Below are 17,229 nucleotides of genomic sequence, written 5' to 3' on the forward strand. Positions count from 1 at the left end.
AGAAGTATACGTTCACCAAAGACGGCGAGCAGTTCGTGTTTCATTCTGCGTCTCTTCCTCAGGGGACGAGCTTGGTGACAATGACTCAGGCAAATAGGCTAGTGGATGTATACAAGAAGTTTGTCTTACTATTCATTAGACCTTATAAGGAGTAGCTGAGTAGAGTATGCTTGACTATCTTAAGCAAACTCCAAGAAGGAGATCTTGACAAGTTAAAGGCCAAATATGCATACTTGTTTTTGGAGATCACTTGACTACCACAAAGACGGAGTATGGAGCATGAGATTATGCTGATAGGTGAGAGTTTCTTGCCAAATATAGATCTCTACCGCACATCTATACAAGAGTCCGAGGAGATAAAGGGGCAAGTCTAGGAACTTCTGGAGAAGGAAGTGATAGTTTCGAGTTGTTCGCCTCGTGGATCGCCAGTGTTGTTGGTGCCCAACAAGGATAGAGGTCTGCACATGTGTGTAGATTATCAGGTGCTCAACAAGATAACTATCAAGAATCGTTGCCCACTATCGAGAATCGATAATCTTATAGACCAGTTGAAGGAGTAAGATTCATCACAAAATTGGATCTTAAGTCTGGTTACCATCAGGTGAGGATTCAAGAGGATGACACTTGAAAGACTGCGTTCAAAATTGAGCAAGGCTTGTTCAAGTGGTTGGTGATGCTGTTTGGGTTGTGCAATGCTCCGTCAACCTTTATGAGGCTGATGAATAATTTGTTGTGACCTTTTATAAAGGATTTTGTGATAGTTTACCTCGATGACATCTTGGTGTATAGTAGAACTTAGGAGGAACATCTTGTGCACGTCAAGAAGGTGTTTGAAATGTTGCGGGATGGTCATCTGAAGCTCAATGGGAAGAAGTGCGAGTTTATGAGGGACAAGTTGGTGTATCTCGGCTTTATTGTAGGGAAGGGCTAGCGGAGGATAGATGCAAGCAAGGTTGCAGTTATCATGAGATAGCTGTGTTGACCCTATAGTTTTGATGATGATTTGACAAACAATTTATTACTAATAAGTTTTCTAGTGTTTTGTGTTTATGCCCTCTTTTCAGGTATTTCAACACACGTCAATCAAGTGTTAAAGATTCAAGTTCATTTGCGTAAATGCACCTAGGTATATGTTTGGTTTACTTACATATATTGTATGATTATATCTAAGCTCAATATATATACACTTAACACGATTTTTGACGTTTTCTATCATATAGATGATTTTTCATTAAATATTGTTAAAATATCTTTATCTCATGTTTACAGCTCTTTCAAACTTCATTATATACATATAATATATGCACAATATATATGAATATTTACAAGTCCTATATCAACTTTCACTTTCATTAAAATACAGGTTTTCTAAGCATTTTTCAAAAACAGGTAGTTTTCACAAATAAAAATTGCTTTTCCAAAAATTCCTTTTCAAACATGTTTATTTCATCATTTAGAAACTTTCCCCAAAGTTTCACTGTTTTTGGATGTGATTTGATATTTTTAACGAATTTTCAAAACTGCCCAAAACCTGTCAATTTTGCATATATCATATTTCGGTCGACCGGTACGGTCGACCGACAATTGTTCTTTTTCCAAAACCTAGAAATGTGCATATATCAGATTTCGGTCGACCGGTACGATCGACCGACAGTGGTTCTTTTTCAAAGCCATTTTCCAGAGAGCTTTCCGGTCGACCGGACTGGTCGACCGACGAGTTGTCAAATGTGTATAACGGCTAGTTTTTCAAATGGGTTTTTTGGTCTTTTTGCCTACTTTTAGCTGTTGTATTGGGGTGCTATATATACCCCATTACTGCTCTTCCTCTATATAATTAAGAAATCCAAGTTTGTTGTTTAACAAGATATTAATCGTGTTTAAGAGCTGTTTAAGAGTTGTTTCATTAATCAGTTTTTAAGAGAAGTTTTTCTACAACAAGAAGAGGCTTTCAAACTCTATTGAGATCATCATTTCTTCAGCTCTTCTTGTCCATTGAGAAGTTTTCTAAACTCTTCTTTATATAGCTTATTGTTTCACTTTCATTTGTTTAGCTATATTCATTGAGCTATATTTATTGAGTTTCATTCACTATTATCACACACACTTATTGAGCTTAATATTTTCATATTATATATTGTGGGTTGTGGGGTGTGATTTAGTGAGTGTGAGCTTCATTGAGTTCTCACTTTTTATTTGAGAACAAATCATTGTATTTAACTTTTATTTGTGAGAATCACTTGTAATACACTTGTACACCGAGAGAAGTGTGAGGAGAGAGAGACGGGGTCAAATCCAATAGGAGTGGCGTCGATTGACGAACCTAGGGAGAGGTTGTAATCGAGCACTTGAGGAGGAGGACACGGGCTAGGTTCCTACACTTAGTGTGTAAAGTGTGATTGTTGAGTGATTGTGTAGTGTGAGAGTTTTCGGTGAACTTGTAAACCGAGTGTGTAGAAGTTCCAGCTTCCAAACCGGATAGTGATAATGGATATCTCCTCGAGGTGAGGAGTGGGGACGTAGGTCGTGGGGACCGAACCTCGTGAACATATCGTGTGTTTGTGTTTTGCTTGTCTCATATTTTATTTGTGCATATTCTTATTAGTCTTATTGTTCTTATTGTTCATATCCATCTCCTATATAATTTTAATTAGGATTTTATTGGGATTAGATTAGCATAAGACCCTAATCACCCCCCCTCTAGGGTCTAACAATTGGTATCAGAGCTTGGTGCTCTTTGATTTAAGGACTAACCGCCTTGAGTTAAAGATCCAAGTTATTGTATTTGTGCTAATCTAATTTTGATTACATTGTGCTTCTTGCATTTCATCTTTATGGATATGTATGATTCATCTTGCTTAGGATATGATATTAATATTGCTCCTCGTTTGGATATTTTTCCCTATGCTCAATGGCGTATTAGATTCAAACTTTTCGTTCAATCTAATCAATTTGATTTATGGGAAATTATTGAGGATGCCTATGTTGTTCCCATTTTGGAAAAATCAAAATGGTGTGAAAATGACAAAAGATTGTTTAACATGAATAAGCTTTTGTTAGAATATTTGATTAGCGCTTTTCACTCATCGTTTTCTAACAAATTTGCTAATTTTGATAGTGCTTACGCTTTATGGAAACTTATTGAAGCACATGAAGGAAAATTAGAGGCTATTCAACAAGAGTTGGAAAATCCCGCTTTAAGCTCTAAGAAAGCCTCATCCCCATGTACAATACCACTAGGTGATAACCCTAGTGAGGTATGCGATAACGATGATATTCTTACTTTTGATGAACTTGCTCTTGAGTTTGAAAAATTACACAATTGCTATATTGATGTAAAGAGAAAGTATGTTAATATGAAATCCACTCATGAAACACTAGCTACTAAATTTAATTTCATTGCAAATGAAAATATAATCCTTAAAGAATGCAATGAAAATTTGAAAATTGAAAATGCTAGTTTGCTTCATGAAAAACGTGATGCTATGTTAGAAGTAGATAAGTTGAAATCTATGATGAGTAATCTTGTTTACTCTACTTCTAGTAGCAATGCTTGTATGCACAATGATGAGTTGAATCAAATGAGAAAAAGAATATCTACTTTAGATTCAACACTAAACACTTGTATTGCTAATAATAAAAAGCTTATGGACTTATGTGCAAAGTTAAATGTTAGTTCTTCTAAGAAACCTATTCACTATGCACATATGTATGACAAAATTCACAAATGTTCTATTTGCGGTCTTAAAGGCCATTTAGCTCAATTTTGTCATAATGCACCAAAAATTGATAAGCCTATACATGATTGTGCATCCCATCAAGCTTCCTCATCACATACACATGTACACACACATAGTGTAAATCATAAACATGCTCATGTGTATAAATGTGATTATTGTGGTCGTTTTGGTCATTTGACCATGTTTTGTTTCGATTTGAAAAGAAATTTTCTTTTGCAAAATAATTACAAAGAAAAATCTATTTTTGCAAATGAACCATATGCATTCCATTTCGGTCAACGTAAACCATTCAAACCTCTATATTGCACAAATTGCAATCGTATGGGTCACGTTTACAATTTTTGCTTTGATCGTATCGGTGCACAAAATACGCCCAAACGGGTTCATAACCATAGGGCCTTGGATTTAAATGCTAGGGGTCATGTCCCAAGTTCTAGTGGTACCAAAATGATTTGGGTACCAAAAAGACTTGTATAGTATTTCTTTTGTTTTTGATGGTTTGTTTTGTTTTTGTTCTTATTTTGAATAAATTTTTTTTGAGCTTTGTATGACAAATTATAATCTTTATGTTAAAAATAAATTATTTTTATGTTTTTATAATTAAAAACACTTATATATATCTTATAAAACTCTTAGCATTTTATAAAACAGATTTCCAAAAGGTCAATATTATAAAAAACTCTCAAAATAATTTTTTTTCATAACCTGTGCTTTTCAGTTTCTCACGGTCGACCGACCCGGTCGACCGACGGTCTTTCTGTAATCGTTCCGGTCGACCGCGTCGGTCGACCGAAATTAAATTCCTACAGCAGCGATGTTTTTGACTTATCGGGTTTTGGTTTTATTGGGTATTTGTTTTGAACCCGTCTTGCTTATCACCATTAATCTCTCTTCTGAATCAATCCCAGCCGTTCCTTCATCATCTCCTTGACCCGACTCTTCATTTTTCCCCTAATTTCGAAAATTTTCCCCAACCTATCGTTTCTCTTCACGGTCGCCTGCATCCATCGACCGAAATTCCCTTTCTCGGTTGATTTCTGCCAGATTTTGCTAGGTAATGATCTCCTTCTTATCTATTTGATCCTATTTCATTGCTCTAGTGTTTACTCTTCTTTTCTAGGGTTTTTATCTTAGGGAAGTTTGTTAATTTGCTCTAAATTCGTTTTTGTTTACAGGAATTTTTCATATAATATCTCATATCTAATCATATTCCTAATCATGCCTCCAAAGCCCTCCAAAAAGAGATCTAAACCCGAAACTAGTTCCTCCTCTATAAAAGCTTCACATTATGAGGATTATTTGCTTTTTAAATCTCTTGTTAGGAAATATAGGGAACTGTGTAAATTAAAAATTCTCCCAACTAGGCATATCAAATATCCTGAGCTATTCATGTATGACACTCAGTCTATCCTTCATAATGTTGGGTTAGATAGATTGCTAGATGAGGTATATAAAGTTCCTTTCTATCCTTTTTTAGTTTATCTGTTTTATGCCAATCTGTCCACATCATCCTCTGCTGATGGTAGTTTGACCATTACCTCATCTGTGAAAAATATTGCAATATATTTTTCTGCCAACGAACTTGCGGGGATTCTTGAAATCCCAACAGGTGACGTTGATCTCATGTCCATTGAGCTTAGTGATCCTGCTGTCAACCAACTAATGTTTAAACCCGGATTTTCTTATCCTATGAACAACAATTCACTTAATCCAATTGCCAAACTCATTGCTAGAATTGTTGCTCAAAACTTGATTCCTAAGACCGGTAGTTTTGATCACTTTACTTCTGATAAGATTAATGCTGTTTATGCCATTTTTGCCAAAATCAAAGTAGATTGGGCAACTGTCTTTGTCAATAACATGGCATCAAAGCATACCAAGTTTCTACCTTTTGGCTCCTTTCTCACCCTCATCTTTCAACACTTCAATGTTGACCTCACCAATGAAACCAAGATTGAATCTAAGAGAGATTTTTTTGATAAGGTTTCCCCTTATAGAATGCAGATGTCCATTGACTCCACTCCTTCATCATCTTCTCGCTCCCATTCTAGAGCCTCTACCTCTTCCACTTCTGATATTTGTGACCGTCTGGATCGCCTTGAGACTCAGTACTCAAGTGTTCAGAAGCAAGTCTCATCTATTCAGAGGGATGTTAGGACTATTCTTTCCTATCAGCGTCAGTCTCTCGGGATTCCGGATCCCTCTTCTAGCTCCGAGTCTGACTCTGAGGAGGGCTCTGCTGAAAGATCAGGATCTTCTGATGGCAATGGTGATGATGGTGATGGTGGTGATGATGGTGGTGATGATGATGGTGATGATGAAGAGTGATCTTGCTGCTTATTGAAGTTTGTTTTTGTGATCTCTATGTTGATGGTGCTGTTTTATTTTGAAAACTTAACATTTATGTTTTTAGTTTGAGTGTAATAACTCTATATCAGTATGGTTTTATGTGACTTTTCATGGTTTGTGATCTCTATGTATGATTTGCTATCTTGTGGACAAATCTATGTTTATGCAAAACTATGTTGTTTCTAATGCTTATGTGATGTTTTGTGACTTATTGTATTTTGTTTATTTCTTCTATGAATTAATGCATGGTTGAACCAACATTCATGTCTTGGTGTGTGGAAAATAAGTTGCTTATCATGAGTTCTTTATAATTGTTTATGATTGTTTAGTTTGCTCAGCTCCTTTACATACTCTTTAGTGTCATTTCTTCTATTTGACAGGGGGAGCTTTTGGCATATATTACTTTGTTTTTATATCTCTGTGCTTATAAGCAGGGGGAGCATTGCTCCTATCTTTCATCTTTCCCTTTTTGATGTTGTCAAATGGGGAGAAAAATCCACATATCCACATATAGCTCACTCATATACTTTTTCATCTTCATGTATGGTTTATCTATGTTTTTGGCTTATATGTGGGATTATCAATTTATATTTTCTATTCATTTATAAATTGTTTGTCATCATCAAAAATGGGGAGATTGTTGACCCCATAGTTTTGATGATGATGTGACAAACAATTTATTACTAATAAGTTTTCTAGTGTTTTGTGTTTATGCCCTCTTTTCAGGTATTTCAACACACGTCAATCAATATGCCCTCTTTTCAGGTATTTCAACACACGTCAATCAAGTGTTAAAGATTCAAGTTCATTTGCGTAGATGCACCTAGGTATATGCTTGGTTTACTAACATATATTGTATGATTATATCTAAGCTCAATATATATACACTTAACACGATTTTTGACGTTTTCTATCATATAGATGATTTTTCATTAAATATTGTTAAAATATCTTTATCTCATGTTTACAGCTCTTTCATACTTCATTATATACATATAATATATGCACAATATATATATGAATATTTACAAGTCCTATATCAACTTTCACTTTCATTAAAATACAGGTTTTCTAAGCATTTTTCAAAAACAGGTAGTTTTCACAAACGAAAATTGCTTTTCTAAAAATTCCTTTTCAAACATGTTTATTTCATCATTTAGAAACTTTCTTCAAAGTTTCACTATTTTTGGATGTGATTTGATATTTTTAACGAATTTTTAAAACTGCCCAAAACCTGTCAATTTTGCATATATCAGATTTCGGTCGACCGGTGCGGTCGACCGACAGTTGTTCTTTTTCTGAGCAAAATTCCAGAGAGCCTTCCGATCAACCGCACCGGTCGACCGAGAGAATTTCCGGTCGACCGAAAATTCCGTCGGTCGACCGCCAGCTCTAAACCCTGTTTCTTTGAGTTTTTTTGTGCTTTCCGGTCGACCGGACCGGTCGACCGACGAGTTGTCAGATGTGTATAACGGCTAGTTTTTCAAATGGGTTTTTTGGTCTTTTTGCCTACTTTTAGCTGTTGTATTGGGGTGCTATATATACCCCATTGCTGCTCTTCCTCCATATAATTAAGTAATCCAAGTTTGTTGTTTAACAAGATATTAATCGTGTTTAAGAGCTGTTTAAGAGTTGTTTCATTAATCAGTTTTTAAGAGAAGTTTTTCTACAACAAGAAGAGGCTTTCAAACTCTATTGAGATCATCATTTCTTCAGCTCTTCTTGTCCATTGAGAAGTTTTCTACCTATATAGCTTATTATTTCACTTTCATTTGATTAGCTATATTCATTGAGTTATTTATTGAGTTTGATTCACTATTATCACACACACTTATTGAGCTTTATATTCTCATATTATATTGTGGGTTGTGGTGTGGGATTTAGTGAGTGTGAGCTTCATTGTGTTCTCACTTGTCAATTGAGAACAAATTACTGTATTTGACTTTTGTTTGTGAGAATCACTTGTAATACACTTGTACACCGAGAGAAGTGTGAGGAGAGAGAGACGGGGTCAAATCCAATAGGAGTGGCGTCGATTGACGAACCTAGGGAGAGGTTGTAATCGAGCACTTGAGGAGGAGGACACGGGCTAGATTCCTACACTTAGTGTGTAAAGTGTGATTGTTGAGTGATTGTGTAGTGTGAGAGTTTTCAGTGAACTTGTAAACCGAGTGTGTAGAAGTTCCGGCTTCCAAACCGGATAGTGATCGTGGATATCTCCTCGAGGTGAGGAGCGGGGACGTAGGTCGTGGGGACCGAACCTCGCGAACATATCGTGTGTTTGTGTTTTGCTTGTCTCATATTTTATTTGTGCATATTCTTATTAGTCTTATTTTTCTTATTATTCATATCCATCTCTTGCAAGAACATATTGATCTATATAATTTTAATTAGCATTGAATTGGGTTTAGATTAGCATAAGACCCTAATCACCCCCCCTCTAGGGTCCAACAAGCTGACGCCTAAGACAGTCATAGAGGTGAGAAGCTTCTTGGGAGCTTGCCAGTATTTGCTTACTAAAGACGAAGATCTCAGTGGCACTAGTGTTGGCGTAGTCTAGTTTGCAGAGGACCTTAAGGGTAGAGACTGATGCTTCTAGCTATGCTATGGGTATCGTGTTGACGAATGATGGGAAGCTGGTGGAATACTATTCTGAGATGTTTACGATTCAGAACAATCCAACTTATGATAAGGAGTTTTATGCGCTCTGCCAGGCGATCGAGCATTGGAAGGTGTACCTGTTGGGTAAGGAGGTGGTTGTGTACTCGGATCATAAGCCGTTGGAGTATCTACATATCCAAACGAGGCTACAATAGGCATGCCACATGAAGTGGATGTACTATTTGATGGCGTTCAACGTCATCATTAAGTATAAGAAGGGGACGACTAGCAAGTTGCCTGATATGCTATCTCGACTGCTAGTGAGAGCTTTGTTAGTGGTGATGCGTATTCAGCCATTGGTTCCTTTGGAGTATGTACAGATATACACATCTAGTAGAGACTTCGGTAGTGTGTTCGAGCAGGTGAAGGTAGGTCGGAAGGGGTGGTATGAGCTCAGAGCAGATGGTTTGTTGTATCGTGGGACATTGCTTTGCATTCTGAAGGATGGCAATCGGTTGCAGTAGATTAGAGAGGCACAAACATTGCATGTGCAAGGTCATTTAAGGATTCAAAAGACGCTACTCAATCTACGACACTATGTCTTTTGGCCAAAGATGTTAGAGGATGTTACTAAGTATGTTGGAATGTAAGCTACGTTGCACATTAAAGCCTTCTAACAAAAAATAGGGATTGTATCTATCGTTGCCAATATTTTCTATACCGTGGGAGATTATCTCTATGGATTTCCTAGGAGGGTTGACAACGACTAAGCACAGACATGATTATTTGTTCGTTGTGGTAGACAGGTTCAGCAAGATGGTAATCTTGATTCCTTACAAGAAGACAGTGATGGGAACGGGTGCAGCACAATTGTTTTTTCAGCATGTGTGGAAGAATTTTGGTTTGCCAAGTTCGATTATTTCGGATCAGGATAGCAGGATCCTTGGACAGTTTTAGGATTCTTTATGGAGTTTGATGGATACCAAATTGAAGAAAAGCACGACCTTCCATTCACAGATAGACGAACAGACGGAAGTAGTCAGCCAGACTATGGTTCACATGCTGCGAGGGTATAATTCCAGACATCCCAAGATTTAGGATGAGAGCTTACCATATCTTCAGTTTGCTTTAAATAGGGATGTTCACAGATCTTCGAGAAAGTCACCGTTTGAGACTTGTTACGGGTTCTTACCTTTAAGTCCGTTCGATCTAGTTTTCTCTAGTAATGCTACGACCGATGGTAAAGAAAGGAACGAAAGTCAGAAGGCTCAGCGATTTCTGGATAAGATTGTGCAGTATCACACCGCAGCTGAAGCACAATTGAAGAAGTCATAAGTGAAGTGCAAGGTGAAGCATGATCAACATCGAGTTCCTTATAACTTTAGCAAAGGTGACGTGCTATAGCTAAAGTTAGATAAAGTAAAAAGTTGAAGCCTTTACGATATGGTTTGTTTCAAATTCTTGATCAGATCAGTGACAACGCCTTCAAGCTGGATTTGCCACCTAACTTAGGCATGTATTCAGTGATCAATGTTGAGTACTTGAAGTTGTTTGAGCCTCCATTGTTGGACGATAAGGGTGATGACAAAGTGATCTTTCCGCATATTTAAGACTTGTGGTTTGTTAGAGAGGAGCCACTGAAAGAGAATTGCATATTGGAGCGGAAGGTGACTACGACTAGACGGGGGACGAAGGAGTCATTTCTAGTTGGACGTCAAGGTTAGGTTCCTAGCAAGGCCAAGTGGTTCAACAAAGAAGGAGGAGCTTGAGAGTTTCCTCAGGTAAATTTCTAACTTGATCGGGACTTTAAGTTCCCAAAGGGAGGAGCCATGATACGGGTGTATCATCTCTGCTTTGGGAACATAGCGATTCTCATGGAAGCTTGGAGATAGATGATTCTTATGTTAGCTTGAGAATAGAAATGTGGGTGAACTCCTTCTGGTCAGTTGACCTACGGAGATGTTTGGTTGACCAATAACATACACACTACCGGGTCAGAAATCATCGCACTGGACAGTCGACTAATAATGGTTCATCAGTCGACTGATGAGCCTTCATCTGTCGACCGATAGTGGGTTATTGGGCCAACTGATTTCGTAGTCTGTTTTCGTTTTAGGGTTTATATTTAAACAAACCATATTTAATTGTTCTTGTGGTTTACTATTTTCTTCACAAAGACATCTTTGATAATTTCGTGATCAAAGGTCCTTGAATCACTTCCCAAAAACCTTGTTTAACCTATGGCTCTTCCTTGAATCTATATTAGCTTATATTTTTATAATGTCCCAGCTTAATTTAATGAAGTGGGGATATAGTTTGAAATAGAAATTTTTGGATATAAGCTAAGAATGATGCTTTTCTATTGAGATTAATCAATAATGTTAACCCCCATCAAATTCAAACTTGCTCTTCATATTATTCACAAAACTTATAACAAATTCAGATGCACAACTCTGATGACTAGTTAATTTAAGAATGAGTTAATATGGCACTTTTGGACTATTGAATAAATGGCAGCCCTGGACTAATCCAAGTAAAGAGTTTTGGGCCTGGGTTCAGGTTGGTTAACTGGTGTCCAGCCCAAGATGTGGGCGCAGAGCGGGTATAAGTGCATATATACATATTTAATTTAAAAATATAGTTAAAATTGGTGATTTTGAGATTCAAATTATGGCCAACTCTATGGAGATTTAAACCCTACCAAATAGGCATTTCTATCATCTTCGGCTCTGTCCCTCTGTCATGGTTTCAGCCAGAGCCCGTATCAAAGGTGGAGGTGAAGACTGTTAATGACGATCCCCATGGACAACGCCAGATGGGGCTTGTGCAACACACAGCCCCTAACGGCGAAATTCTTTGGGTCCATCTAGATCTACCCGAAGATGAACAATGGGTGGGGCCCTCGTCTAAGAAGAAGTCTAAGGGTAGGGGCAAATCTTGCTATCCCGTCACAGCAATCCCTGAGAAAGACGATGAAGGCATCCTTACCTTATCACTTTCCGAGGACGAACATGAAGTCTTTGCTACTAGGGGCAGGAACGAATATCATTATAAATATCTCGAAGCCTCTGATCCAAATGCTAAAACGTCGACTGAGCTAAGGGTGGTTACAATTCCCCCCTGCACCTGCTAGGAAACCCCAGCAACAACCAACTAACAAACAAAAGGAGAAAGAGCCCTAATGCCAAAAGGCTCAGAACCTAAGGTAGTCTCAATTCAATCGTCCAATTAGAAGGGATAAACCGGGAAGTTCAAGCATACCATATTGCTTCAATGTTAGGACACAGCTAGCTAACATCTCAGTGAGGATAACTCTATACGAGTTATTACGCTTTTCCAAAGATACTAGAGAGGCCCTACAAGAAGCTTTAGCTGATTGTGACGTATTCCTCACTCAAATCAAGCTAGTCCCCAAAGAGCCGGAGTTACTAGTTCAACATTGCAATTTGGCGGCCAAGCAGTTCCCTTGTATCACCTTCACCAAGGATAACAAGCAAGTGAGAAATTTGAAGCATGACCGGCCTTTGTACTTCACTGGATACATCAGCTCCAGCGTTGTCAACCGAATCCCAGTCGATCCGGGTTCTGCTGTCAGCATCATGCCACTCCGATTGATGTACAATCTCGAAATCCCTACCAACAAGTTGTCCTCAACAGGTATTGTTATCTACAGAGTCAATACCAGTGTGTCCAGACCATTGGGTAAAATCCGGGTGAAGTGCCAACTGAGAGATTTAAGATCTGAGGTCACGTGCTACGTGATCAATGCGAAAACCTCCTATAATTTACTATTGGGTCGACCCTGAATCCATGGTAATCTTATAATCCCCTCCACCCTCCATCAGTATCTAAAATATATAGACACCAACAATGAGGTCAAGACGGTGATCGTGGATAAGCAACTATTTTAGGGGTTGGAAAACTATTTTACTGACTCTCTTCTTTACAGTGCTGAATTCGATATTGAATCATCGGCCCAATGCGCGGACAGCAGAGAAGAAGCTGATACCAAAGCTAGGCTTGATTATAATGGAGGTTTGTATCGACTTCAGAGACCTGAACACCGCTTGCCCAAAGGATGATTTTCCTCTTCTGATCATAGATGTTATTATCGACAACACGTGTGGATTCGAAAGAATGGACGAGTTCTCGGGTTACAATCAAATCAAGATGTACCCGAACGACAAAAAACATATCATATTCAGGACACCCCTCGGTGTCTTCTGCTACACAGTTATGCTTTTTGGATTGAAGAATGCAGGAGCCACCTATCAACGAGCAATGTCAAAGATTTTCCAAGAACACCTCAGAAGACCGTTGAATGTTATGTTGATGACCGGGTCGTGAAAAGTCGTAACAAAGACGATCATATCAAAGATTTGAGGAAGATGTTTGATCTCATGCGGACTCACTAGTTAAAGATGAATTCCACTAAGTCTTTCCTAGGAATGTCCAGCGGTAAGTTCCTTAGATTCTTCGTCACCACTAAGGGTATCCACATTGATCCTGATAAAGTGAAGGCGATACACAAATTGCAACCCTCAAGAAACCTTAAAGAACTTAGAGGATTGCAAGGGCGACTGGCCTATATCCATCAGTTCATCTCGAATCTATCCAGGAAAATCCAACCATTTTCCAAGCTCACGAAGAAGGGTGTGTCGTTCATTTGGGATGATGCTTGTTAAAAGGCATTTGAGGATATCAAAGCATAAATAGCGAATCCTCCTGTTCTAGTAGCACCGAAGTTGGGTAAACTGTTATAGATTTACGTTAAGACGATGAACCACTCATTAAGTGCTTTACTCACACAAGATGATGACAACGGTCACGAACAAGCTATCTATTACCTAAGTCGAACTCTGGTGGGCGCTGAAGCTTGATATCCAATGATCAAGAAGGAGTACCTCGCTTTTGTGTTCACCATCCAAAAGACACGGCACTACCTCATTGGACAGACAATCTACGTTATTTCCAACGTTAACCCGGTCCGGGAATTCATGACCCAATCGACTTTTATGAACTGGCGTTTATCAAGATGTGTCCTCCTTTTGTCCTAATACGATATGCACTTCAAACAACAGAACTTGGTTAAGGGGCAGGAGATTTGTGATCTTTTGGCAGCTAACCCTACAAAGGATGCAGCCGAATTATATGAAGATTTGCCGGATTAAACCCACAAAGACAACACTACCTCTCATCAATAGGTATGGCAATTATACTTTGATGGTGCTTCTCGAGCAACCAATATGGCAAGTGATCCCGGATGTTCTAAAATTTCCTTAGGAGTTAGAGTTGTTTTAGTTTCCTCGGAGAAACATGTGATGCCTCGAGCATATTCACTCACCGAACCGTTTTCTAACAACGTAGCCAAATACAACGCACTGCTCATTAGGCTCAGTTTTGCCAAAGAGCTGGGGGTCGAATATGTCGAAGCTTTTGGTGATTATCAACTGATAGTCAACCAAATTCGAGGAGAGTACAAAGTCAAGAATCAAGACCTGATACTGTACAATAAGGTGGCCATTGAGATGGCAGGTTCATTCAAAGAATTCTTCATCGAATACATTCTGTGTCTCCAAAATACATACGCAGATGCACTAGCGGCATTAGCGGTATCTCTGGCACAAGCTCCAGACACAAAACAATGGGTCACTATGAGAACTCACCAACTCTTCGTACCAGACTACGCCTTGGACACCAAGGAGGTGCATTCGGCCAGAATTTAACTCGAGCCCCGAGATTGGCGATTTTCCATTATTGACACCAAGCAGAAGAGGCTCTCAAAGAAGCACACGACGGAACCTGTGGTGCGCACCAACTTGGCCCCAAACTCTGCCATCATCTCAAAAGAATGAAGTATTATTGGCCAACCATGGTCAAGGACGCAGTTGACTATGCCTAACGGTATCACGCGTGTCAAATACACACAAATTATATGCATCAACCTCCGGAGCACTTGCACACTTCGGTTACTTCATGGCCATTCAAGACATGGGAAATGGACACTGTTGGTCTTATTTTTCCACCGTCAGCAAAAGGTGGTCACTTTATTTTGGCAATCACTGATTATTTCTCAAAGTGGGCTGAAGCAGTTACACTCAAAGAAGTAAAGACAAATGACGTTGTCAACTTTATCAAACACCATATCATCTACCGATATGGAGTTCCAAGACGAATCGTACACGACAATGCCCTCAGTTTGTTAGCAATGCATTCATCAAATTTTACGAGAAGTTTAGGATTCAAAACGTCTCGTCAATGACTACTAATCCCACGGCGAACAGATTAGCTAAAGCATTCAATAAGACAATCATAAAGGTTTTGTTAAAACTTGTAAGGACCAACAAGCGAGATTGGGATGAGAAACTCGGCGAAGCTCTTTGGACCTATCGCATCACCGTCCGTACGCCTACTAGTGATACGGGTGTATCTTCTCTTTGGAACTTAGCCATCCTCATGGGAGATTAAGGATAGATGATTCTCATGATAACTTCAGAATAGAGGTGTAAAACAACACAGTGGAACGCAGTTTGAAGTGTGGAATGAGACGGCGAATCGAAGAATCGAAGCATCCAGTTTTTAGTCCGTAAGTCGACTCATACATGTACATAAGTTGACTCATCAGGTTGAGTCGACTCATGTCTGTCATGAGTCGACTCACGAAACCCAGCCGTTTTGTCAAAATCATGTCTGTCATGAGTCGACTCACGAAACCCAGCCGTTTTGTCAAAAGTTTCTGACGAGTCGACTCACGAAACCCAGCCATTTTGTCAAAAGTTTCTGACGAGTCCACTCACCTCATCATGAGTCGACTCACTTGGCATAAGTCGACTCATGCATGTTTATGAGTTGACTCATCGACGGTTTCCTGGTTCGTTTGGGTTTTTGTTTGCACCGAATTCCTGTAGAGTTTGGGCTTGGTTATTTATCACTTTGTCATCCATGTTGTTACACCTATATAAGGGATTGTTTTAGGGTTTTAAAATAAGGAGAAAACAATCAAGAGAGATTAGATTATACTTGAGAATTGAGAGAGATTGTTCTTCAATTCTAGTAAGATTGTGAGAGATTGTAAACTATTTTATTCTTATAATCTAGAGAAGGTATTTTCCTTCACTACCACTGAATTGTTCTTGTATTCTTGTTATTTTCTTCTCAACTCATCTTTGATAATTTCGCGATCAAATGTGCTCACACGGCGACTAGTATCAAGTTGGTTTCAGAACGATCAAATCCTGTGAAGAGGGCATCCTGTGTATGGTCCTGACTCGTTCACAATACAAGAAGCTAGGCGAGATCCCTATTTTATTGGAAGGAGTTCAGAAATTAAGGAAGAAGAAGATGACTGAAGGAGATAGTTTAGCGATGCTAGATGCATTGGAGAAACAGATGGAGACAATGAGTTCGACTCTCACACAGCTCATCAATATCTTCCAAGAAAAGGACATAAAGGAGGAATCTTCTTCGAAAGGCAAGAAGAAACTTATGGAGTCTGATGGAGAAGGCGAGGAATCTGATTCTGATAGGAAAGCTGAGATTGTCAAAATTGTTCCACATCAAGGGGGTAAGGGTTCTTACCAGAATTTGAAGATAGACTTCAAGGTAGAGATTCCTGTTTATGATGGGAGTGTCAACGTCGAGAGGCTTGATGCTTGGATTGAACGGATGGAGACGTATTTTACCCTCTACGGATATTCATCCAAGGAGAAGCTTGTGTTCGCGTCATTGAAGTTTTCGGGGCATGCATTAACATGGTGGAAATCCTAGTGCAAGCAGGAATTGAAGGCGGTATCGTGGAACAAATTCAAGGAGCTACTGAGAAAGCAGTTCTACCTAGTAGGGTTCCTTGAGGAGCGTTGGTATAAGTAGTATGGATTGCGCCAAAGGTTTAACCAAACCGTTCAAGAATATACGATGGAGTTCCAGCAGTAGGCGATGGTTCTCAACATCGTGACAGAGGAATATTCTATTTTTATGAAATCTATGGCGGGTCTGAATGAATATATCCGAAAGAAGATGAAGTTGTTCATAGTCGAGTCCATGGTAGAAGCGAGTGTGAAGGCCATTGCAATTGAGGACAAGCAAAAGAAGGGCATCGAAACGAAGGGAGACTCCAAACAGATGGGAGGCAAGTCTAGTGGCTCTCAGCTTAAGGAAGAGAAGAAGAAGGGTGATTCGGGGAAGGCAGGATTAACATGCAATCACTGCAAACAGACAGGGTACGTAGCTGATCGTTGCTGGGAGAAGTATCCTCATCTAAAGCCAAAAGGATTAAAGAAAAAGGAGGAGAAGAAGGCATATGTAGTAGCTTAGGGTCTAAAGAAAGTTCCCGGGATGACAGAACCCAATAGCAATCTCAGCCTTATGGTCGGAAAGCAGACCACGACTGAGGACAAAGACCCGAGGGAGTAGCTCTTTGTTTTGAAATTGCAGGTCAAGACCAGCTTGGTTGATACCATAGTGGATCTAGGGAGCTAGAAGAATTTAATATCTGAGGCCTTGATTCAGAAGCTGGGGTTGAAGACAGTTAAACATCCGAAAC

This window comes from Asparagus officinalis, chromosome 5 (genome assembly GCF_001876935.1).
Source record: "Asparagus officinalis chromosome 5, Aspof.V1, whole genome shotgun sequence".
NCBI lineage: Eukaryota > Viridiplantae > Streptophyta > Magnoliopsida > Asparagales > Asparagaceae > Asparagus > Asparagus officinalis.